The sequence below is a fragment of the Salvelinus alpinus genome, chromosome 20, assembly GCF_045679555.1.
Source record: "Salvelinus alpinus chromosome 20, SLU_Salpinus.1, whole genome shotgun sequence".
NCBI classification, from domain to species: Eukaryota; Metazoa; Chordata; class Actinopteri; order Salmoniformes; family Salmonidae; genus Salvelinus; species Salvelinus alpinus.
In genome coordinates this window covers 15057158-15081784 of record NC_092105.1, presented here as the reverse complement: position 1 = coordinate 15081784, position 24627 = coordinate 15057158, and the positions used below count along the sequence as shown (strand labels likewise).

Genomic DNA, 24627 nt, shown 5'->3' with positions numbered 1-24627 from the left:
GGTCATCACACAGTTCGCAACTAGCCAGGCGGCCCAAATTGCTGCATATACCCTGACTCTGCTTGCCCTGAACGCAAGAGAAATGACAATTTCTCTAGTTAATATTGACTGCTAACATGCATTTCTTTTAACTAAATATGTAGGTTTAAAAAATATATATTTCCGTGTATTGATTTTAAGAAAGGCATTGATGTTTATGGTTAGGTGCATTTGTGCAACGATTCTGCTTTTTTCGCAAATGTGCTTTTGTTAAATCATCGCTCGTTTGGCGAAGTTGAAGTAGGCTGTGATTCGATGATAAATTAACATGCACCGCATTGATTATATGCAACGCAGGACAAGCTAGTTAACTACACATGGTTGATGATATTACTAGGTTAACTAGTGAATATGTTAAGATAGTTTTTTTTATAAGATAAGTTTAATGCTAGGTAGCAACTTACCTTGGCTCCTTGCAGCCGCAGGTCCCTTTGATGCTGCACTCGCGTAACAGGTGGTCAGCCTGCCACGCAGTCTCTTCGTGGATTGCAATGTAATTGGCCATAATCGGCATCCAAAAAGGCCGATAACTGATTTTTATGAGAACTTGAAATCGGCCAAAATTAATCGGCCATGCCAATTAATCGGTTGACCTCTAATGTACATACTACCTCAACTAACTGGTGCACCCGCACATTGACTCTGTACCGACACCCCCCTGTATATATTGTTATTTTTTACTGCAGCTCTTTAATTACTTGCTACTGTTATCTCTTATTCTTATCCATATTTTTTGAAACTGCACTGTTGGTTAGGGGCTCGTAAGTAAGCATTTCACTGTAAGGTGCATGTGTTGTACACCTGTTGTATTCGGTGCATGTGACCTAATAAAATTTGATTTGATTTTAAACCTGCTTTGTAATATCACACCAACTATGGGACGTTGTTCTGTCTTAAATAGCTGTAGGACTAAATGCTCTGGCTATGTCTGTGACATAGGCTACCACCATCCTACCCTTCCCTAAGATAGAATTAGTTGTGTACACACTTCAGTACCAATCTCCTTCAGTACCAGTCTCTGATTTTAAACAAAAGAGCTGTATGGAGCTCCAGGGTAAATCCATTCGCTGTTTGTTTGTAGACCGGGTGTATTAACCACCGTGTGAGACAGTCAACTATTTGTCCGTTGAAGACGCAGACTCTTTCAGGCGCCTAAACGTCCCCAAACCTCTAGTGCAAGGGGTCTCAACTACTGGAATCTTGCATTTTTAACAACTGTATTTAAAAAAAAAACATTTAGTCAATTTGGGGACTTGTTGGTAGGTACTTCTAAATGTAGGCAACATGCAATGGTGAGGAAATTCGTATTTTTCCGTCTGTGCTGTTCAGTTGGTAGCATACGTTTTCTCAAGCATGAATACTTCTCCAGGTTCCGTGTTTGATCTCTTCTCAGTATTTCAGATATAAATCTAACAGTTCCTCTCTCTTCATATCCGTGTTTCATATATCTCTACATAAGTTTCTCTGTCTTGATCTCAGTGTTTCAGATCTCTATATATTTCTCTCTCTCTCCATATCGGTGTTTCAGATCTAAGTTTCTCTCTCCATCTGTGTTTCAGATGTATCTAACAGTTTCTCTCTCCATATCAGTGTTTCAGATCTTTATATATGTTTCTCTCTTTCTCCATCTGTTTCAGATCTGTATATCTATAACAGTTTCTTGTTCTCTCTGTCTCTTTGGAACACTGACCTAAATAGACTTGAATGTCTCTCTAAAAAGGCTATAATTATAGTGTTCAAGACTTGGTGGAGCCTTGCAAGCCCATAGCCCATCCCTTGATATTTAGTGGTTTCTCATTCCACTCAAACATATTGTTTTATCATATGTTATACGTTTGACAATTTTCTGACTGGCCATCTGTAGAAATAGGAAATAGAACACGTGTAATCATACACATTTATAGCTAGGCTACACAATAAATTGTGACTTCCACTGTGACGTGTAAAACTGACCCAGAATCACCAAGACGTCATCATTCCTCATCTGTTGTGCTTGTTAGAGAAAAGAAGCCGTGTTGTAAAACCACCCATTCACAACACCACTGATTTGGTAGCACAGTAGCTGGTCCTAAACCACAACACCACTGATTTGGTAGCACAGTAGCTGGTCCTAAACCACAACACCACTGATTTGGTAGCACAGTAGCTGGTCCTAAACCACAACACCACTGATTTGGTAGCACAGTAGCTGGTCCTAAACCACAACACCACTGGTTTGGTAGCACAGTAGCTGGTCCTAAACCACAACACCACTGATTTGGTAGCACAGTAGCTGGTCCTAAACCACAACACCACTGGTTTGGTAGCACAGTAGCTGGTCCTAAACCACAACACCACTGGTTTGGTAGCACAGTAGCTGGTCCTAAACCACAACACCACTGGTTTGGTAGCACAGTAGCTGGTCCTAAACCACAACACCACTGGTTTGGTAGCACAGTAGCTGGTCCTAAACCACAACACCACTGGTTTGGTAGCACAGTAGCTGGTCCTAAACCACAACACCACTGGTTTGGTAGCACAGTAGCTGGTCCTAAACCACAACACCACTGATTTGGTAGCACAGTAGCTGGTCCTAAACTCTCTGTGATCTTTCTCCTACTGCAAAATGTTCATCTGCCCAATAGAGGACTAGATGGACACAGACCCAGATGGTTGGAGATGTATTATGTAATGAGGGATGGGGAGGTCCAAAGGTTAGCTCATTGTTATTCTCCCTCTAATCATGTTGTAATCAGGAACAGGGCAGCTGTTAATCGTGGCAGCAGTTACAGGGTAAATTCATTTGAATTCAATCACTTTTTGACGGCACCCCTTTTCGATTTGAACAAAACCTTCCATACGTATTTGCCTGTTGTAGAAGTGCTCAGAAAGTGACTTTTTTTGGACCTGAATACCAAAACATTCAATAGATAAATGTGCTCAAAGGGGACCTATTTAGCATAACCCACCATACCATGAGACTTTCATGTCTTTATCACTGGAAATTATAAACAGTTGAGATTGATATAATTTAAAAGCGTACAAACAGGCTTGTCAAACAATAAAAAATAAAAGTTAATAGAAAAAAAAGAAACTAATTGTTTTATCTTAAACGTCAATGCATATGTTGTACCTTAGACACTATTTTACATCATCTGAGGTGTGACCGCCATTGGTTGAGACAACTTTCTCTTGAATACAGGGTGGGTGTCAAGTTTTGGCTGGTAAGTGCTAAAATGGGAATAAAACTGACATTTAAAATGGTACCACAAAGATGGTTGGAGGTTCACACATCAGAGAATGTTGACTTGAATGTGAATCTGTTTTAAATGATACTGTCAATGCTCCGTAGGAAATCGTATCGATGAGAATAGACATGACATGTGTGTCTCTTTCTGTATGCCATATATCTGCATACACATTGCAATCCTACTTATAACATAGTGAGAGCAAATGTTGAAGAGATGTATGTCATTATAGGCACACAGTACATGATCATCAGAAACGTCCCTTCCAACTTGGCGCTCTTTAAGTTAAGAGTTATCCGACATGGACAGTCCAAGGAGACTTTGTCCTCTGACTGAACCTTCTATTTCTGCCCTCTCTCATCAGTGATTGTTTTACAGCCTTTTCTTTCTTCATTTCATTACACAGTGTACCAGCTCTCCCACTTTTCCTCACTCACTCTCTTTCTCCTTCTCACTCATTTTAAGCTGTTTATCTCACTTCTGTCTCAACGCTCCCACTCCGATCCTCCCTTCCCTCTCTCTCAGGTCCTCACTCCGCTTGCATCCAACAACTGAACCAACAGTCTGTCAGCTCAGCTCCAACGGACTTGTGTCACCACTGGGCACCCAGCCTAATCCTGTTCTGGGCTGCAGATACGGACAGAGAGGGGGACAGATAGAGGGGAGGGGGAGATGACACTAGTATGTCTCTTTCATAGCCCATCCACTCCCTGTCCACAAGCCCTGACCCCAGCCCCATATGGTTCCGTAAGGCCCTTAAAACAGGCCCTTTAAAATACCCACCTTTCCCCTGGATGCTGGGGGAGATGGAGGACGTGGGAAAGAGAAGGGAGTATGTTTCAGTGACTCCCATCCAATCAGTTAACTCGGTTCATCATGAAAACATGAAATACAGCTCCAGTGTATAGCTTTAGAGACACTCCACAGGGCTGGGACCAAGGGGGGCTGGGACCAGGGGGCAGGATTTCTGTTGGGACTATGAGTTCACACCACTGCCACTCTCCCTCTTTCTCCCCTTCCTCACCTCACCCTCTTCCCCCAGACAGACAAAAGAACCCTCAGAAGTGCTCGTTAAAGAGTAATTAAGGGTGGATGGCACTCCCACGCCATCTCCCAGTCTGCATGGCTGGCTTCAAATTACCCTGGTGAAAATTGGCACTTTGGGGCGAGGGGTGAAACCCAACACCCCCCTGAGTGAGAGAACGAGAGCGGTACAGACCTCAGTTCATGACCTCGTCTGAAACAAAAACACACATCTGACAGAAGCAGTTCGGTAATGTCACCGCATCAAGGTTTGAATTCCCTTAGCTTGCTATCTGGTCACTGGAAATACAGTGGGTGGTGGGATTCTCTGTGTTTGCCTGCTGCCCTAGGTGTAGCCTGTATGTGAGTTGAAAATTAAATCCAAAGGCATCATTTAATTCCCTACTACTTGTGCACTCTCGCTGACAACTCATTGACACTTCCGTTTTGTGAAAGTTGTCAAAGTTCCTGTCAACTTGGGGTACCAGTGTAACGCCCCCAGAGGCGGCAGGCGCAGCAGTCATATGTTAGTGCAAGATTAAAGCAGCCAGTCACAGAGAGCAGGCGTGTTGCCAGCAGTAGCATGAAGCCGTGATTCCCTCTCTGCCTCCTGGCTTCAGTCATGTTCAGATAACAACCCAGATCGCCAGGGTGTTCTGAGGAGAGGTTAAACCCTCATGGCGCTGGACTGCCATTGTGGAGAGAGGGGGATGGGAGAGAGAAGTAGGTTTGGGCGGTATCTAGATTGTCATACCGGGATATACGGTAATACCGGCTCTGAATACAAGGGGGGATTATTTTCAAACCCCAGTGAGTCTATGTAATCCGAAAGTTAGCAATGCTAACAAGCACATATAAATCCCATATAGAATCCTAATGAGTGCATTGTGAACATTTTATACAGTCTCTGACCTAAACTATTTGCAGGACAGACATCCCAACTCATAAAGTTATACAAGTAAAAAAAATGCGACTCAGTTTGCTGTACACACTAAACAAATATTAGACAGCAAGACTCTTGATCCAGGAGGGTCTTCTCTGATGTTACCAAGAGAAGATTGATTTTGGAAGAAGTTAGTCATCTAGCTATGTGGTTAACTAGCTACTTAATTAGCAAATCAAATGCACACTTGCAAAGCACAAAAACCTATGGCGTACTTCAGATGGCGTACTTCATTAGCATCGAATAGCCCCTGCGATATGCAACTTTTCAGGGAAGTTAGGAACCAATATACACAGGTAGTTAGAAAAGCAAAGGCTAGCTTTTTCAAACAGAAATTTGCATCCTGTAGCACAAACTCCAAAAAGTTCTGGGACACTGTAAAGTCCATGGAGAATAAGAGCACCTCCTCCCAGCTGCCCACTGCACTGTGGCTAGGAAACACTGTCACCACTGATAAATCCACGATAATTGACCATTTCAATAAGTATTTTTCTACGGCTGACCATGCTTTCCACCTAGCTACCCCTACCCCGGTTAACAGCCCTGCACCCCCCACAGCAACTTGCCCAAGCCTCCCCCATTTCTCCTTCACCCAAATCCATATAGCCAATGTTCTGAAAGAGCTGCAAAATCTGGACCCCTACAAATCAATCTGAACCCTCTCTTTCTAAAATGATCCGCCGCAATTGTTGCAACCCCTATTACTAGCCTGTTCAACCTTTCGTATCGTCTGAGATCCCTAAAGATTGGAAAGCTGCCGCGGTCATTTTTTGCCGGTATGGAGAGAGAGAATCAACTACTTCCCCATTACTGTGTAAGATGTGATCCTCTGTCCCCCTGTCCATGCATGGCTCCCATAGCCCTGATGGTGACACAGCTCTCAGGGTCGGAGGTTGCTGCTATATCGTAACCTATCCCTGATTTTTTCGCTGGTAAGACTGGTAGAACTACCCTATAGCACTAGGTGACAGTTTTAAAATAGTACTTTATAATATCAATAGAGCCCCTAGAGATTTCCACCAGTTAGGACTGTGCTTTTAACAGATTAGAATGTGTCTCTCAGGCCACTGAGAAGTTCTGACTGAACTACCCAATCACCCATCTCGGCATCGCTCTAGCTAGAGGAAACCTCGAGCTGTGATGTGCTATTTAACATCACCTGTCAATCAATTAATATAATATGCCTTCTGTGTGTGATTGTTCATCATCCGAGTTCATAGTGTGCCATTGATTAAAGCAGTTACTGATTTATCACGTATCACATTTCCTCTGGATTGGTCTCAATGGGTTAGTGTCAAAGAACCCCTTCTCACCCCTTCTCCCCTCTATTAGTACGCACCAATAGCCTGACAAGCTGCAGTGTGCCGCAGTGTTAATTCACACACACACACACACACACACACACACACACTGAGGGTGCACTATGAAACTGTTTTATTTATTTATGAGATAGATGGCTTAAGAGTGACTGGGGTCCTAACGAGATTACCAGGGCCAAGCAAATACATGGCCACGCACAAGCAGATGCCTGTTGAATGTTGGTGTTTTGTTTTGGAAGGAGTGACATCAGAATTCTGCCTGTTTGGGAAAATAGAAACACTTCTGTTGCGTAGCAATGGGTTGTTTTGGCTTCCATTTTCTAAAAGAACATCTATTATATTTGGTGTTGGTGTGTGACAATGTGTCATAGTTGGTAGTGTCAGGAGTTTTGTCTTGACCAAGAAAATGTCAGGCTCACACACACGCACAGCACACACTGGTTAATGCTGTGTCAGCCGGTCGTGACAGTGTGATTGTTAGTCTTGGGCCAGAGATGATCCTCTTCACACAGGCTGCTTCCGTTTCTCTCCTCTGATTGTGCGTCAACCTTACTTCCTGGGGCTGGGAGCATTGTCACGACGTCAGAGCAGGGCTTATATAACATGCACGCTTGGGCAAGGCAAGCAGGAGAGAAGTGACTCACCCCCAGCATATACCTGCAGCACACCAGGCCAAAGGCCATGGCAGCCACACTGACTATCTCTCTGTGTGTGTGTAGAGGGGGAGAGAGAGAGAGAAAAATAATAAGCTGTCTTGTGGCATGCCAAAGACCAGCAGGTGGGTATGGTAGTGTAATGACGTAAACCCACTTTCTTCACTCCAAATAGTTCTCTCTTCACATTCTCTCTTTCTCCCTGTACTGTCACTTTGGTGCCATTGGGTTGCTCTTCATCAAAGAGAATAATTCAGCTATTCAGAGCAGCTGTGGAGGAGAGAAGAGCAGGAGGTACAAAGAGAAGGTTAAGCACACGCTGAAAGAGTCAACAGCACTTTACATTACTGGAGAAAGAAAAGGGGCAGAGTAAGAGAGAACAAGAGACAATTTTTACTTAACATTATGTAGTCTCTTATTTGCATATGTAGCGATTTTGGTTAAGTTAGCATTAAGCAGTGATGTCTACTTCCTGAGACCTTGAAGTACAGGTGCCAGGACTCATGAATGCCTTGGCTTGTCAGACGTACAGAGATCGGCTCCGTTACACATGCTAATCTGAATTCCCTGAAGCCAGCCTGAGAGACACAGCCAAGAGAATCTCATCCACATGTTATGCTCTGGTTCTTGACTCCACACCTAATGATGCCCACGGTGACTGCACAACACCATGTCTGTGTAGGCAAAGCTCTCCTCTCTCCTCACTCTCACTCACAATATAGTTTATGTAGTAGAGAATAGGCATGCTTCTTTCCAGGGTAGCTCATTAAGAAAATACCATGCCTGCCTTCCATTGCCTTGGAGGGATTACACACATATGGTCATGCATGTATAATTACACATCTACATTAACAGAATTACATGAATGTACATGGGCAACGTTGTCCAATGTTTGAACCCATCATAGTACCAGCCCCAGAGACGTCTTCAACCCTCTCCTGTCATAGTACCAGTCCCAGAGACGTCTTCAACCCTCTCCTGTCATAGTACCAGTCCCAGAGACGTCTTCAACCCTCTCCGGTCATAGTACCAGCCCCAGAGACGTCTTCAACCCTCTCCTGTCATAGTACCAGCCCCAGAGACGTCTTCAACCCTCTCCTGTCATAGTACCAGCCCCAGAGACGTCTTCAACCCTCTCCTGTCATAGTACCAGTCCCAGAGACGTCTTCAACCCTCTCCTGTCATAGTACCAGCCCCAGAGACGTCTTCAACCCTCTCCGGTCATAGTACCAGTCCCAGAGACGTCTTCAACCCTCTCCTGTCATAGTACCAGCCCCAGAGACGTCTTCAACCCTCTCCTGTCATAGTACCAGCCCCAGAGACGTCTTCAACCCTCTCCTGTCATAGTACCAGCCCCAGAGACGTCTTCAACCCTCTCCTGTCATAGTACCAGCCCCAGAGACGTCTTCAACCCTCTCCTGTCATAGTACCAGCCCCAGAGATGTCTTCAATCCTCTCCTGTCATAGTACCAGTCCCAGAGACGTCTTCAATCCTCTCCTGTCATAGTACCAGTCCCAGAGACGTCTTCAACCCTCTCCGGTCATAGTACCAGCCCCAGAGACGTCTTCAATCCTCTCCTGTCATAGTACCAGTCCCAGAGACGTCTTCAACCCTCTCCTGTCATAGTACCAGTCCCAGAGACGTCTTCAACCCTCTCCGGTCATAGTACCAGCCCCAGAGACGTCTTCAATCCTCTCCTGTCATAGTACCAGTCCCAGAGACGTCTTCAATCCTCTCCTGTCATAGTACCAGCCCCAGAGACGTCTTCAATCCTCTCTTGTCATAGTACCAGTCCCAGAGACGTCTTCAATCCTCTCCTGTCATAGTACCAGCCCCAGAGACGTCTTCAGCCTCTCCTGTCATAGTACCAGCCCCAGAGACGTCTTCAATCCTCTCCTGTCATAGTACCAGCCCCAGAGACGTCTTCAATCCTCTCCTGTCATAGTACCAGTCCCAGAGACGTCTTCAATCCTCTCCTGTCATAGTACCAGCCCCAGAGACGTCTTCAATCCTCTCCTGTCATAGTACCAGCCCCAGAGACGTCTTCAACCCTCTCCTGTCATAGTACCAGTCCCAGAGACGTCTTCAACCCTCTCCGGTCATAGTACCAGCCCCAGAGACGTCTTCAACCCTCTCCTGTCATAGTACCAGTCCCAGAGACGTCTTCAATCCTCTCCTGTCATAGTACCAGTCCCAGAGACGTCTTCAACCCTCTCCTGTCATAGTACCAGCCCCAGAGACCCACTTAAATAATTCATTTGATGTTACAGAAGTAGCAATACAAGGACATAACATCTATAGAAGAGACAGGAATGCTTATAGGGGAGTTGTTGCTGTATCTATTCAGAGCCATATCCCTGTAATGCTTAGAGAATATCTTATTTCGAGTGTTATTGAAGTGTTGTGGTTGCAGGTTCACTTGGCACAGCTAAAGCCTTTTCTTTTTGGGTGTTGCTATTGGCCACCAAGTGCTAACCGTCAGTATCTAAATAATGTACGAAATGCTTGACAGTGTATGTGACGTAAACAGAGGTCTACTTTCTTGGGGACCTGAATATTGACTGGTTTTCATCAAGCTGTGCACTCAAAAGGAAGCTTCTCACTGGAACCAGTGCCTTTAATCTGGATCAGGTTATTAATCAATTTACCAGCGTGTTTACAAACACTACAGGAATAAGATCATCCACATGTATACACATTTTTACTAATACTATAGAACTTGGTTCTAAAGCTGTATCTGTACCCATTGAATGCTGTGATCACTATAGTGGCTATATCCAGGAAAGCCAAAGTTCCGAAAGCCGGGCCTAAAATAGTGTATAAGAGATCATACAAAAGATTTTGCTGTGACTCCTATGTGGATGATGATAACATTTGTTGGTCTGATGTGATTAATAAGGAGCATACAGATGCTATGAAATTGCTTCTTCCAATTATTGATAAACATGTACTTGTTCAACTGACTAAGCCTGACATTTTCTTGGTCAGAACAAACTCCTGACACTGTTCAACTGACTGTCGCCCCATAGCACCCACTTCTGTCAGCATGAAGTGCTTTGAGAGACTAGATTAAGGATCGTATCACCTCTACCTTACTGACCGCCCTAGACCCACTTCAATTTGCTTACCGCCATAATAGATCCACAGACGATGCCATCACACTGCCCTATCCCATCTGGACAATAGGAATACCTATGTAAGAATTCTGTTCATTAACTATAGCTCAGCCTTCAACATCATAGTACCCTCCAAGCTCATCATTAAGCTGGGGCCCTGGGTCTAAACCCTGCCCTGTGCAACTGGGTCCTGGACTTCCTGATGGGCCACCCCCATGTGGTGGAGGTAGGAAACAACTACTCTTCGCTGGTCCTCAACACAGGGGCTCCACAAGGGTGCGTGCTCAGCCCTCTCCTATACTCCCTGTTCACCCATGACTGCGTGGCCATGCACGCCTCCAACTCAATCATCAAGTTTACAGTTGACAGATGAGTAGCAGGCCTGATTAACAACAATTACGAGAGAGCCTACAGGGAGGAGGTGAGGGCACTGGCGGAGTGGTGCCAGGAAAGTAACACCCCTCTCATCGTCAATAAAACGTAGGAGCTGATTGTAGACTTCAGGAAACAACAGAGGGGGCACACCCTTATCCATATTTACGGGACCACCGTGGAGAAGTAGGGAAGCTTCAAGTTCCTTGGCGTACACATCACTGACGATCTGAAATGGTCCACCCACACAGACAGTGTGGTCTTCAACCTCAGGAAGCTGAAGAAATTTGGCTTGGCCCGCAAGACCCTCACAAACTTTTAGAGATGCACAATTGAGAGCATCCTGTCGGGCTCGATCACCACCTGCTACAGCAACTGCACTACTGTCTGGTACTGCAACGCCCGCAACCGCAGGGCTCTCCAGAGGGTGGTGCGGTCTGCCCAACGCATCACCGGGGGCACACTGCCTGCCCTCCAGGACACCTACAGCACCCAATGGGAGACTAGTCAGGATTGAGGCAAAGATGAACAGAGCAAAGTACAGATATTTTGATGAATACCTGCTCCGGAGCACTCAGGACCTCAGACTGGGGGTAAGGTTCACCTTCCAAAATTACAACGACCCTAAACAAACAGCCAAGACAATGCATGAGTGGCTTTTGGACAAGCCTCAATGTCCTTGAGTGTCCCAGCCAGATCCCAGACTTGAACACAATAAAACAACTCTGGAAAGACCTGAAAATGTCTGTGCTCCCCATCCAACCTGACAGAGCTTGAGAGGATCTGCAGAGAAGAATGGGAGGAAACTCCCCAAATACAGGTGTGCCAAGCTCCATACCGTCATACCAAGAAAATGTTAAGCTGTAATCGCTGCCAAAGGTGAAAAGTTCTGAGTAAAAGGTCTGAATACCTACAGTTGAAGTCAGAAGTTTACATACACTTAGGCTGGAGTCATTAAAACTCGTTTTTCAACCACTCCACAAATTTCTTGTTAACTTCTCTTGGGTAGGGGGCAACATTTGGAATTTTGGATGAAAAGCATGCCCAAATTAAACTGCCAGCTACTCATCCCCAGAAGATATGCATATATTAGTATAATTATATTTGGATAGAAAACACTCTGAAGTTTCTAAAACTGTTTGAATCAATACTGTGAGTATAACAGATCTTATTTAGCAGGCGAAACCCAGAGGGCAAACCATTTAGATTATTTTCTTTTTTTGAGGTCACTCTCTTTTCAATGAGTTTTCATTGGGAAACCAGATTTCTAAGGGACCTTCTTGCAGTTCCTACCGCTTCCACTGGATGTCAACAGTCTTTAGAAATTGGTTGAGGTTATTCCTTTGTGTAATGAAGAAGTATGGCCATCTTGAAGGAGGGTCACTCGAAGTGTCCTGTTTGTTAGAAGCGCATGACCAAAAAACTAGCTACAGTTGGTTTTAATCCTGTATTGAACACAGATCATCCCGTCGTTAATTTGATCGATTATTTACGTAAAAAAATACCTAAAGTTGTATTACAAAAGTAGTTTTGACAAAGTTTACAGGTAACCTATGAGATATTTTGCAGTCACGTTTCACAATTTGGAACCGGTGTTTTTCTGGATCAAACGTGCTAAATAAATGGACATTTTGGATATATATATTGACGGAATTAATCGAACAAAAGGACCATATGTGATGTTTATGGGACATATTGGAGTGCCAACAACAGAAGCTCGTCAAAGGTAAGGCATGAATTATATTTTTATTTCTGCGTTTTGTGTCGCGCCTGCAGGGTTGAAATATGCTTCTCTCTCTTTGTTTACAATGGTGCTATCCTCAGATAATAGCATCGTTTGCTTTTGCCGAAAAGCCTATTTGAATTGACATGTTGTCTGGATTCACAACCAGTGTAGCTTTAATTTGGTATCTTTCATGTGTGATTTAATAAAAGTTATATTTTTATAGTAATTAATTTGAATTTGGCGCTCTGCATTTTCGCCAAGTGAGACAGTAGCGTCCCACCTAAACTCAGATTTTGGATATAAATATGAACTTTACCGAACAAAACATACATGTATTGTGTAACATGAAGTCCTATGAGTGTCATCTGAAGATCATCAAAGGTTAGTGATTCATTTTATCTCTATTTCTGCTTTTTGTTAGTCCTCTCTTTGGCTGGAAAAATGGCTGTCTTTTTCTGTGACTTGGCTCTAACATAATCATTTGGTGTGCTTTCGTCTAAATTTTTTTTGAAATCGGACACTTTGGTTGGATTTACAACAAGTGTATCTTTAAAATGGTGTAAAATACTTTTATGTTTGAATTTAAATTATGGGATTTATGTTGTTTTGAATTTGGCACCCTGCAGTTTCACTGGCTGTTGACGAGGTGGGACGCTACCGTCCCACATACCCTAGTGAGGTTAACAAACTAAGGTTTTGGCAAGACTGCTAGGACATCTACTTTGTGCATGACGCAAGTAATTTTTCCAACAATTGTTTACAGACAGATTATTTCACTTATAATTCACTGTATCACAATTCCAGTGGGTCAGATGTTTACATACGCTAAGTTGACTGTGGCTTTAAAAAGCTTAAATTCTAGAAAATGATGTCATTGCTTTAGAAGCTTCTGATAGGCTAATTTACATCATTTGAGTCAATTGGAGGTGTACCTGTGGATGTATTTCAAGGCCTACCTTCAAACTCAGTGCCTCTTTGCTTGACATCATGGAAAATCTCAGAAAAAAGATTCTAGACCTCCGCAAGTCTGGTTCATCCTTGGGAGCAATTTCCAAATGCCTGAAGGTACCACGTTCATCTGTACAAACAATAGTACGTAAGTATAAACACCATGGGACCAGGTATCCGTCATACCGCTCAGGAAGGAGATGCGTTCTGTCTCCTAGAGATGAAGTATTTTGGTGCGAAAAGTGCAAATCAATCCAAGAACAACAGCAAAGGACCTTGTGAAGATGCTGGAGGAAACCGGTACAGAAGTATCTAATTCCACAGTAAAACGAGTCCTATATCAACATAACCTGAAAGGCCATCTGAGCAAAGAAGTCACTGCTCTAAAACCACCATTAAAAAAAGACAGACTAAGGTTTGCAACTGCACATGGGGACAAAGATCGTACTTTTTGGAGAAATTTCCTCTGGTCTGATGAAACAAAAATAGAGCTGTTTGGCCATAATGACCATTGCTATGTTTGGAGGAACAAGGGGGAGGCTTGCAAGCCGAAGAACACCATCCCAACTGTGAAGCACGGGGGTAGCATCATCATGTTGTGGGGGTGCTTTGCTGCAGGAGGGACTAGTGCACTTCACAAAATAGATGACATCATGAAAAAGGAAAATTGTGGATATATTGAAGCAACATCTCAAGACATCAGTCAGGAAGTTAAAGCTTGGTTGCAAATGGGTCTTCCAAATGGACAATGACCCCAAGCATACTTCCAAAGTTGTGGCAAAATGGCTTAAGGACAACAAAGTCAAGGTATTGTAATGGCCATCACAATGCCCTGATCTCAATCCTATAGAAAATCTGTGGGCAGAACTTAAAAAGCGTGTGTGAGCAAGGAGGCCTAACAACCTGACTCAGTTACACCAGCTCTGTCAGGAGGAATGGGCCAAAATTCATCCGACTTATTGTGGAATCTTGTGGAAGGCTACCTGACATGTTTGACCCAAGTTAAACAATTTAAAGGCAATGCTACCAAATTTGAATTGAGTGTATGTAAACTTCTGACCCACTGGGAATGTGATGAAAGAAATAAAAGCTGAAATAAATCATTCTCTCTACTATTATTATTCTGACATTTTACATTCTTAAAATAAAGTGGTGATCCTAACTGACCTAAAACAGGGCATTTTTACCAGGATTAAGTTTCAGGAATTGTGACACTGACACTTAAATGTATTTGGTAAAGGTGTATGTAAACTTCCAACTTCAACTGTATGTACAGTGGGGCAAAAAAGTATTTAGTCAGCCACCAATTGTGCAAGTTCTCCCACTTAAAAAGATGAGAGGCCTGTAATTTTCATCATAGGTACACTTCAACTATGACAGACAAAATGAGGGGAAAAAATACAGAAAATCACATTGTAGGATTTGTAATGAATTTATTTGCAAATTATGGTGGAAAATAAGTATTTGGTCAATAACAAAAGTTTATTTCAATACTTTGTTATATACCCTTTGTTGGCAATGACAGAGGTCAAACGTTTTCTGTAAGTCTTCACAAGGTTTTCATACACTGTTGCTGGTATTTTGGCCCATTCCTCCATGCAGATCTCCTCTAGAGCAGTGATGTTTTGGGGCTGTTGCTGGGCAACACGGACTTTCAACTCCCTCCAAAGATTTTCTATGGGGTTGAGATCTGGAGACTGGCTAGGCCACTCCAGGACCTTGAAATGCTTCTTACGAAGTCACTCCTTCGTTGCCCGGGCGGTGTGTTTGGGATCATTGTCATGCTGAAAGACCCAGCCACGTTTCATCTTCAATGCCCTTGCTGATGGAAGGAGGTTTTCACTCAATCTCACGATACATGGCCCCATTCATGTCACGGACCCATTCACTAGCCACTTTAATAATTCAACATGAGTCACTTTAATAATGTTTACATACATACTGCTTTACTCATCTCATATGTATCTACCGTATTTTAGTCAATGCCACTCTGATGTTGCTCGTCCTAATATTTGTTTCTTATTCCATTTCGCTACACCAGCAATAATGTGTGTTTGACCGATTTTGATTTAGAACTTTTAATTCCCCATGGGTTGATGAGAAATTGAGAAACAGTATGGTTGAAAGAGATGGAGGGGGGTGTAAGGAGTGGCTAATAAGTCTGACTGCACATCTTACTGTAAATTGAGAAATTATGACTAAACTCAAAAAGAATAAACTGTTTTGAAGCGAAGATCAATAATATAAAGAGTGATGGAAAACAACTTTGGAATACTTTTAATGAAGTTATCAGTAGAAAGACAAATTCAACTCCATCTTTCATTGAATCAGGTGGCTTATTCATCACAAACATTTTAATGATTACTTATTTGGGGAAATTAACAGTGAGCCATTGTATTCGTGTGTATAAAAAATGAAAGATAAGCATTGCAAGTTAGAATTTTGTAAAGTTAGTGTGGGAGAGGTGGAAAAATTATTTGCGCTATGTTATGACAAACCTCCTGGCGTTGACAACTTAAATGGAAAGCTACTGAGAAAGGAGTAGCTATATAGTCAGCTACCAATTAGTCATATCTTTAATCTGAGCCTAGCAGAAAGTCTTGGTCCTCAGGCATGGAGGAAGCCAAAGTCATTCCACTACAAAAGAGTGGGGAAGTGGCCTTTACTGGTTCTAACAGCAGACCTATCAGCTCGCAAACTTTTGGATTTTTTTGGGGGGACCACATACAATGCTGTCTCTGAAAAAAATTATGTTTTTAAGACTTTCAGCATGCTTACAGAGAGGGGCACTCAACATGTACTGCACTGACACATTACTGATGATTGGTTGAAAGATTGTGGGAGCTATACTGTTAGATTTCAGTGCAGCCTCTGATATTATTGACCATAACCTGTTGTTGAGAGAACTCGTGTTCTCTGTTTTCAACAGCTCTGAATCAACAATATGGGAGAGATCTATCTAATAGAACTGAGGGTTTTCTTTAATAGAAGCTTCTCTAATGTCAAACATAAAGTGTGTGGTGTACCACAGGGCAGCTCTCTCGGCCCTCTACTCTTTTCTATTTTTACCAATGACTTGCAACTGGCATTTAACAAAGCATGTGTCCATGTACGCTGATGATTCAACCATATACCCATCAGTAACCACAGCTAATGAAGTCACTGAAACCCTTAACAAATAGTTGCAGTCTGTTTTGGAATGCGTCACCAATAATAAACTGGTCCTGGAATAATAATAAACTGATCTCTAAAACTAAGAGCATTGTATTTGGAACAAATCGTTCCATAAGTTCTAGACCTCAGCTGAATCTGGTAATGAATGGTGTGGCAGAACAAGTTGAAACTAAATTACTTGGTGGTACCTTAGATTGTAAATTGTCATGGTCAAAACATATAGATTCATTGGTTGTAAAGATGAGAAGTCTGTCCGTAGTAGTGAGGCTGTGCTTTTTTGACACCACACTCAAAAGCAAGTCCGACAGGCTCTAGTTTTGTCATATCTTGATTATTGTCCAGTTGAGTGCGGCAAAGAAAGACCTAGTTAAACTACAGGCGGCCCAGAACACAGTGGCACGTCTTGCTCTTCATTGTAATCAAAGGGATAATTTAGATACTATGCATGCCAGTCTCTCTTGGCTAAGAGTTGGAGAGGGCTGCATCACTTGTTTTTACAAGAAACATTAATCTTTTCATAGTCCTCACATCCAGAACAAATTCAAGAAAGCGTACAGTACTATATAGAGCCGTTATTGTATGGAACTCCCTTCCATCTCATATTGCTCAAATGAACAGCAAACCTGGTTTTAAAAAAACAGATAAAGCAACAACTCAAGGCACAACCCCTCTCCCCTATTTGACCTAGATAGTTTGTGTGTATATGTTGATATGTAGGCTACGTGTGCCTTTTAAAAATTGATGTAGTTCTGTCCTTGAGCTGTTCTTGTCAAATTAACTTCTGTTCTTGTCTATTACTGTTCTGTATTATGTCATGCTTTCGCAACAGCTAATGGGGATGCTAATCAAATACCAACCCTCGCCTATCATAGTACCAGCCCTAGAGACCTCTTCAACCCTCCCATCTATCCGCCCCCACCTCTTAAAATCACCACACACACATTTCTGCAACTGATCTCCCAGGTGTGCACAGCACTGGGACTAATGAGAGAAACAGGAGAAGTTCAATAACGAGTATCCTGGAGGTTTGTGAGTTTCTGTTTGCTTGTGTGATGAGCGAACAAGAGTTTGTTTGTTGCATCTGAAGCTAAATTTAAATCCACATTGATTCTGGGGTTCAGACTATGGTTTCCCCCCTTCTATACACAAGTGTGTGTTCAATTCACCTGGCATTGTGGGTGTCATTTGTGTTGAGTGACATAGTTAGGAGCTCTACTGCTAAACCAGAGATCCATGCATCAGTGTTTGTTTTGACAGGTGTTTTAGCAGCCAGTCACTGTGAAAAGGACACATCCTGACCTGTAGTGAATGGGAGGATAAACGTTAGCTGAGGGGAACCTGCAGGTAACAGCAGACCAGTGGCATCACATTTCCTCTGTGTGCTGAGTGTGTACTAGAGGTCGACCGATTATGATTTTTCAACGCCGATACCGGTTATTGGGGGACCAAAAAAGCCGCTACCGATTTTAATCGGCCGATTTTTATATAATTTAAAAAATATATTTTTTGTAATAATGACAATTACAGCAATACTGAATGAACACTTTTTAAAAACTTAATATAATACATCAATAAAATCAATTTAGCCTCAAATAAATAATGAAACATGTTCAATTTGGTTTAAATAATGCAAAAACATTGCATAAAAGTGCAATATGTGCCATGTAAGAAAGCTAACGTTTAAGTTCCTTGCTCAGAACATGAGAACATATATGAAAGCTGGTGGTTCTTTTTAGCATGAGTCTTCAATATTCCCAGGTAAGAAGTTTTAGTTGTAGTTATTATAGGTCTATTTCTCTCTACGATTTGTATTTCATATACCTTTGACTATTGGATGTTCTTATAGGCACTTTAGTATTGCCAGTGTAACAGTATAGCTTCCATCCCTCTCCTCGCTGCTACCTGGGCTCGAACCAGGAACACATCGACAACAGCCACCCTCGAAGTAGCGTTACCCATGCAGAGCAAGGGGAACAACTACTCCAAGTCTCAGAGCGAGTGACGTTTGAAACACTAATAGCACGCACCCCGCTAACTAGCTAGCCATTTCACATCGGTTACACCAGCCTAATCTCGGGAGTTGATAGGCTTGAATTCATAAACAGCAGAGCTGCTGGCAAAACGCACGAAAGTGCTGTTTGAATGAATGCTTACGAGCCTGCTGGTGCCCACCATCGCTCAGTCAGACTGCTCTATCAAATCATAGACTTAATTATAACATAATAACACACAGAAATACGAGCCTTATGTCATTAATATGGTCGAATCCGGAAACTATCATCTCAAACAAAACATTTATTCTTTCAGTGAAATACGTAACCGTTCCGTATTTTATCTAACAGGTGGCATCCTGTGTCATCACGCACTCCACGCAACAAACTGTTCCTGACTGGGAAATTTGGAATGCAACCTGTTTTTGAAATAATTATACGGTTATAGTTGATCAGAAACAAATTATAGTTGCATTTGTTTCAATAGCGCAAATTATTAATGTTAGCTAGCTACGTTAGCATCTAAGCTGGCAAGCTAACATCACCATCTCCCGCCAATGAATAATGGTGTATGTTTCTCATATCGAAATTAATGACCGTCCTACGCATCCTAAAAATAGAATCTCAGAGTTGGGAGTGTGATGTCATATCAGTGCTTCCAATAATATCGTGTGACAGCTGTGAGCAGCCAGCCGCATCCCCTAACCAGCCATTAGTCTACTCAGCCACTTCTCTCCAGACCCAGCGCCAGGATAAAGTTTCCATGGGGGCAGTTGAAATCGGCGAGGGGGCACATTTTTGGGGAGTTCTTGCATTGGAAATATATTGAATTTTGCTATAACACAAAATGCAAATGCCGACACTGAGACCATTGAGTGCTTTTGAAGTGAATCTCTGCTGCGCTGTATCAGCAGAATGGACAGTGCCCTACACACTAAATCAAGGCCGTTTTGGTAATGAATATAAGCTATAAGACAGGCTGTTTGTAATAGGTGAATTACCCTTTTTATGTGAATGCAGCTGTCTTACCAAAATAATGCAAAATTAAAAAGTAGTAGCCTAGTTATTCATGCATGCAAACAGAAACACTGAATAGCAGTTTGGCTTAGAATACTGACACGACTGCGAACGCAAACAAATGAATGCATCAGAACAAAACAGCGGTACCTAGTAGACAAAACATCAGATGGATAAAGGCATGACACAATCCTATACTTAGGCCAGTGACATTAACAGTAAACAAACGTTGAATGGAGATCCAAATAATGAAAACACAGCCTACTACAGTGAGATGCAGCCATGACCAGCTGTCTTGCCAAACAAATAGGTCCTCTTCAGACATGGAGAATCCTGCCACACTACACTTCAGTGGATTTAAATTTGACCCTTGTAATGAATTAAGCAATGTCAGCATACCATAAACATGTTTCCTGAGTATTGAGATTGTTCAAATATGTATTATGTACTTGTTGTTATATGCAACTGTATTACCTTTTTGGACCGTCACTAGTTATCATCCCTGCTTGTGGGAGGCACTATGATTGCTGGTGTGTTTATGTCTGTGTGCCATTGCTACACTTCAGATGTCCATTTAAGTTACACACAAACACATGACCTTAAGTAACCTAAGGAAATGTGCATCTCGTGTGACACAATGGCAGATGTATTTGAGTTGGGGAGAACCCAAAATATTTGACACTTTTTTTTCGTGATATCCAATTGGTTCCATCGCTGCAACTCCCATACAGACTTGGGAGAGGCAGCGGTCGAGCCATGCGTCCTCCGAAACAACCCTGCCAAGCCGCACTGCTTCTTGACACAACCCGGAAGCCAGCCTCACTAATGTGTCGGAGGAAACGCCGTACAACTGGCAACCGTGTCAGCGTGCATGAACCCGGCCCGCCAAAGGAAACATGTTAGCACCCGGCTAGGCAATGCGGATGCTCCAGGAGCCATGTTAGCCCCAGGTGGTTGTGCCACAGAACCCTCTCCAGTACTGTAACTGACACCAACATAAAGGACAGTTTGCAGAAGTACAGTCATTGTGAATGAGGATGGTCTTGGAGTTGCCTGGGGGGAGAGAGTGTAGTACAATAATCAATGATGATGTTCAGTACACTGCTTTAGCCCACAGCCATGTGTGTTGTATTTTACCCTTTGGTTGACCATATGGCTGATTTACATTGGCACTGTGACGCACGCACACACGTACGTGTTCACCTCAGCATTACCCTCACTCCTCCAGACGGTGCTAAACAAACTGAGCTGTAGATCAAAGCTCTTGTTTTCTATGCTTTGTATTGTGTGCCCAGGAACATGGAGGAAGGGACCATGCTGTCATCTCTCCTGGGGTAAAAATAGAGGATACGTGATTAACACTGTAGTCTGGTGCACTTCCATTGAAGCGGTGAGAAATAAACAAAGGGAAGAAAAAAACATGCCAGTCACAAAACAATGGTAGTACAGTAGGAACCTGAGCGAGTCAAAGGTCCCATCTAGAGACAGCAGGAGCGGTAGAGATACTCTCAATGATCGGCTATGAAAAGCCAACTTTTACTCTTGAGGTGCTGACCTGTTGCACCCTCGACAACTACTGTGATTATTATTTGACCATGCTGGTCATTTATGAACATTTGAACATCTTGGCCATGTTCTGTTATAATCTCTACCCGGCACAGCCAGAAGAGGACTGGCCACCCCTCATAGCCTGGTTCCTCTCTAGGTTTCTTCCCAGGTTCCGGCCTTTCTAGGGAGTTTTTCCTAGCCACCGTGCTTCTACACCTGCATTGCTTGCTGTTTGGGGTTTTTAGGCTGGGTTTCTATACAGCACTTTGAGATATCAGCTGATGTAAGAAGGGCTATATAAATAAATTTGAGTAAGTTAGCCCAAGAAGAGGGAGGGGTTAAGATGGTCGTGGGACGGACTACATTAAAATAAAATAGGACACTTACTGCAATGCCTGTACCTATTGCTTGACAACATTTTAAATCTAGACAGATTTCAAGCCAACTCCATCTTGAGTACTATGTGAGTGTCCAGGCATTTTATTCTACTACACATTTTTCTCGCTTTGTTGCAGTCTGACCGGTGAGTAGGGGTGTGTGTGACCACCACGCCAACCGTAACCATGGAAACTCGCTAAACAATGTCTCTCCCACTCGGGGGGGGGGGGGGGGGGGAAGGGAAAGAAATGACAGAACCAGAGTGAAGTGAGTAATTGCTTGAAAATTTGGGAGTGAATGGAGTAAAGACTGGGTGGATGGAGAAAGAGAGGAATTCCCAGTTTGTTTAGTGAAGATGGACATACGTGTGAAAGCGCTGTCCAAGGCGGCTGACTGGGACTGGGTGGACCCAAGATGCTGCTTAATCTTCTCTCTGAGTGGAGAAGATGATGGAGAGGACAGCGATACTGTCTGAAAATAATGACCTCCCTGCTTTCTGAAGCACTGAGGTGGAGGGCTGTCACAAAGTCAACTATATATACTTTAGAAACGTTTTACACAGCACATTAAAATGTAGTCGTTTAGCTTTGGTGTATAACTTTTTTGTAGAAATGTCATTTTCTGGAGCTGAAGAGAAGGACATGTAGAGCAGGTGTTCTTAATCCTGGTCCTGGGGACCTAACGGGCGCACGGTTTTTCCATAGCACTACCCACCTGAATCCATTAATCAACTCATCAAACCTTTAATTAGTGATATCAGATGTTTGTCCCCAGGACCACGATTAAGAAACACCTGGCATAGAGTATGGTTATTTCAGTCTTAGCGCTTACTTATACTCTCAGTCCATTTTGCTGTACAGACTTTTGTCAGCGATATAGTTTAATCACAGTAGCTTTGATCAGGACTTACAATAGCTTAATTCGATAAGTCCCTGTTCCTACTGTATTTTATCCCCATGAAGTAGCCGGCTGAATAACTGCAGGCCTGGGCCTCGTTCTGTGGTCTGAGAATTCTGTCAGTAGCTCAAGCTAACTCCTCAGGGTCTATTTTGAGCAGGCACTTGAAAGGACGGCATGATGTCTTCCTTTCGGGACCTCCCTGAGCCATCAAAGTCTTGGGTCTGTTGACAGTGTTTAGCCTGTCCTCTTTGATGACATCAAACATGGTAGTAATTTTCTTCCGCTCAAAATGAAGAGGAGCACGCACCAACATCAGAGAGAGAGATGGGTCTAGCCAACTGCATTGCATACCACACCCCTGATGTGTGCACACACACACACACACACAAACACACACACGTGTCCCGTTTAGTGTTTCAGGCCAGGCGTGAACAGAGTGGTAGGGCATGACTGTGGCAGTGGGCTCACTATAAAACACATCATTAACATTGACAGTGTTCCAATGAATTTGGCCACGATGACGAGGGCTTTGACCTGCTTTCAGCACCCATTGCCAAAGCAGTCTGTTGTGGGTGCTGCCAGTAGGCCCCTCCAGATCACAGTGAACCGATGGGTCTATAGGAGTACCAGGAGCTGTTTCCTTATCCTGCGGTGTATTCATTCAGGATGCTTCAAAGGCCCCAGCCACCCTGAGTTCTCAGTGCTAGGAGCTGGTCACTGGCTGGAGATCAACCAGTTTCCTCTACCTCAGTTTTAGAAATGACCCAGCGAAAACACCACCAAACAAATCAAAGTGTTGGGAAAAGGGCAGAATAGTTTGTTGTTCCCCTGGCTCTTCCTCTGGCTGTGTTTTTGACCTGAATGCCAAATGCGGAGAGCTGTGCCAGTCTTGTCTTTTTTTTAATCCTCTTTTACTATCGCTTTGTGTTGTGATGAAAAGGCCTGGGAGTTTTTTTTTTCTCTCCCCGTCAGTGAAGAACTGAAGTGCTGGAGTAGTTCAATTCAGCACTCTGTCACTTCTCTTCGTCTTTCAATTCTCAATAGAGGGATGGAGGGTCAGGGGGGAGCAGTCTCCCTCTTTCTCCTAATCTCCCTTATTTTTAACCATGTGTCTTCCCTGTTTCTTCCCAATTTTATCCTTTAAAGGCAATCTGACAATAGCAGGCAGGCATAAATGATAATGCAGCTAGAACTTGAAGGCTGTAGGGAAAGAGTAATGAAATAAATGTAGTTATATACTAAAGCTTTGCCTGGAGGGCGGACGTCAGCTGTAACACATCTAGGCCAGAACTGAGGTGCGTCAGTGCTGTAACGCATAGAACTGAGGTGCGTCAGAGCTGTAACGCATAGAACTGAGGTGCGTCAGAGCTTTAACGCATCTAGCACAGAACTGAGGTAAGCTGATAGGTGTGGGGCACAGTAGTATGTGTAGTAATGGGGGGGGATCTATACAGTTTTGGTCAAAATGCTATATTGTCAATCGCAATATTATCTTTGTGCTAGTTGGCTGTACCTGCACCAGAATGCTAGTATTTTTCCTTCATAGCTTGTTCTCCATTTTTTTCTTTTTAAATATTGAGTAAAAAAATGTTTTCCTTGACTGATCAAAACTTGTCTCATTATTCTCTCGTCTCTGCAGCAGACATGGTGAGCAATATGTTTGGAACATCGAATTGCATTAAAATCACAGTATCAAATTGCAATACATATAGAATTGTGAGAATCGTGATACATATCGTATCGGCCCCAAAGTGATATCGTGTCGTGAGGTCCCTGGCAATTCCCAGCCTCAAGTGAGAGTGCTGGTATGTTTTAATGTGTAGCATGTGTTTAGTGAGACTGTTGGGGTGACTGTTGGGGTGTGTGGGGTGAGAATGTTGGGGGGTGTGCTGTCTGTGTATTTAGAGAGACTGTTGGCGTGTGTTTAGTGAGACTGTTGGCGCGTGTTTAGTGAGACTGTATGCGTGTATGCTGACTTGGCGTGTGTTTAGTGAGACTGTTGGCGTGTGTGTTTAGTGAGACTGTTGGCGTGTGTGTTTAGTGAGACTGTCGGCGTGTGCGTGAACGCCCAGAGAGGAGGGTTAATCTTATTATAAGTGGCATCCTCATCACTCTCCCTGATGAGCACGGTCGTCGGGGGAGACTGAATAATCACCATGGATACAGAGGTAGCGGGGCCATCACACTCTGAGGGAGAACGAGAGTCATCTATCAGAACGCTGATGAACTGGGGAGGGAGGGTGGATGAGAGA

General features: G+C 43.3%; 1 protein-coding gene across 2 annotated transcripts in view; it reads left to right on the top strand.

Moving 5' to 3' along the window:
- nck2a (NCK adaptor protein 2a) overlaps nucleotides 1–24627 on the top strand; it is a 58620-nt gene that overhangs the window by 7809 nt on the left and 26184 nt on the right. Inside the window, exon 1 of one of the 2 annotated variants that reach the window (XM_071354625.1) lies at nucleotides 23585–23770. The exons of the other annotated variant lie outside the window; for it this stretch is intronic. The gene's annotated coding sequence lies outside the window, so the exon portion shown is untranslated. Of the gene's footprint in view, nucleotides 1–23584; nucleotides 23771–24627 lie in introns of those variants that run through there. 2 annotated transcript variants of the gene reach the window in all.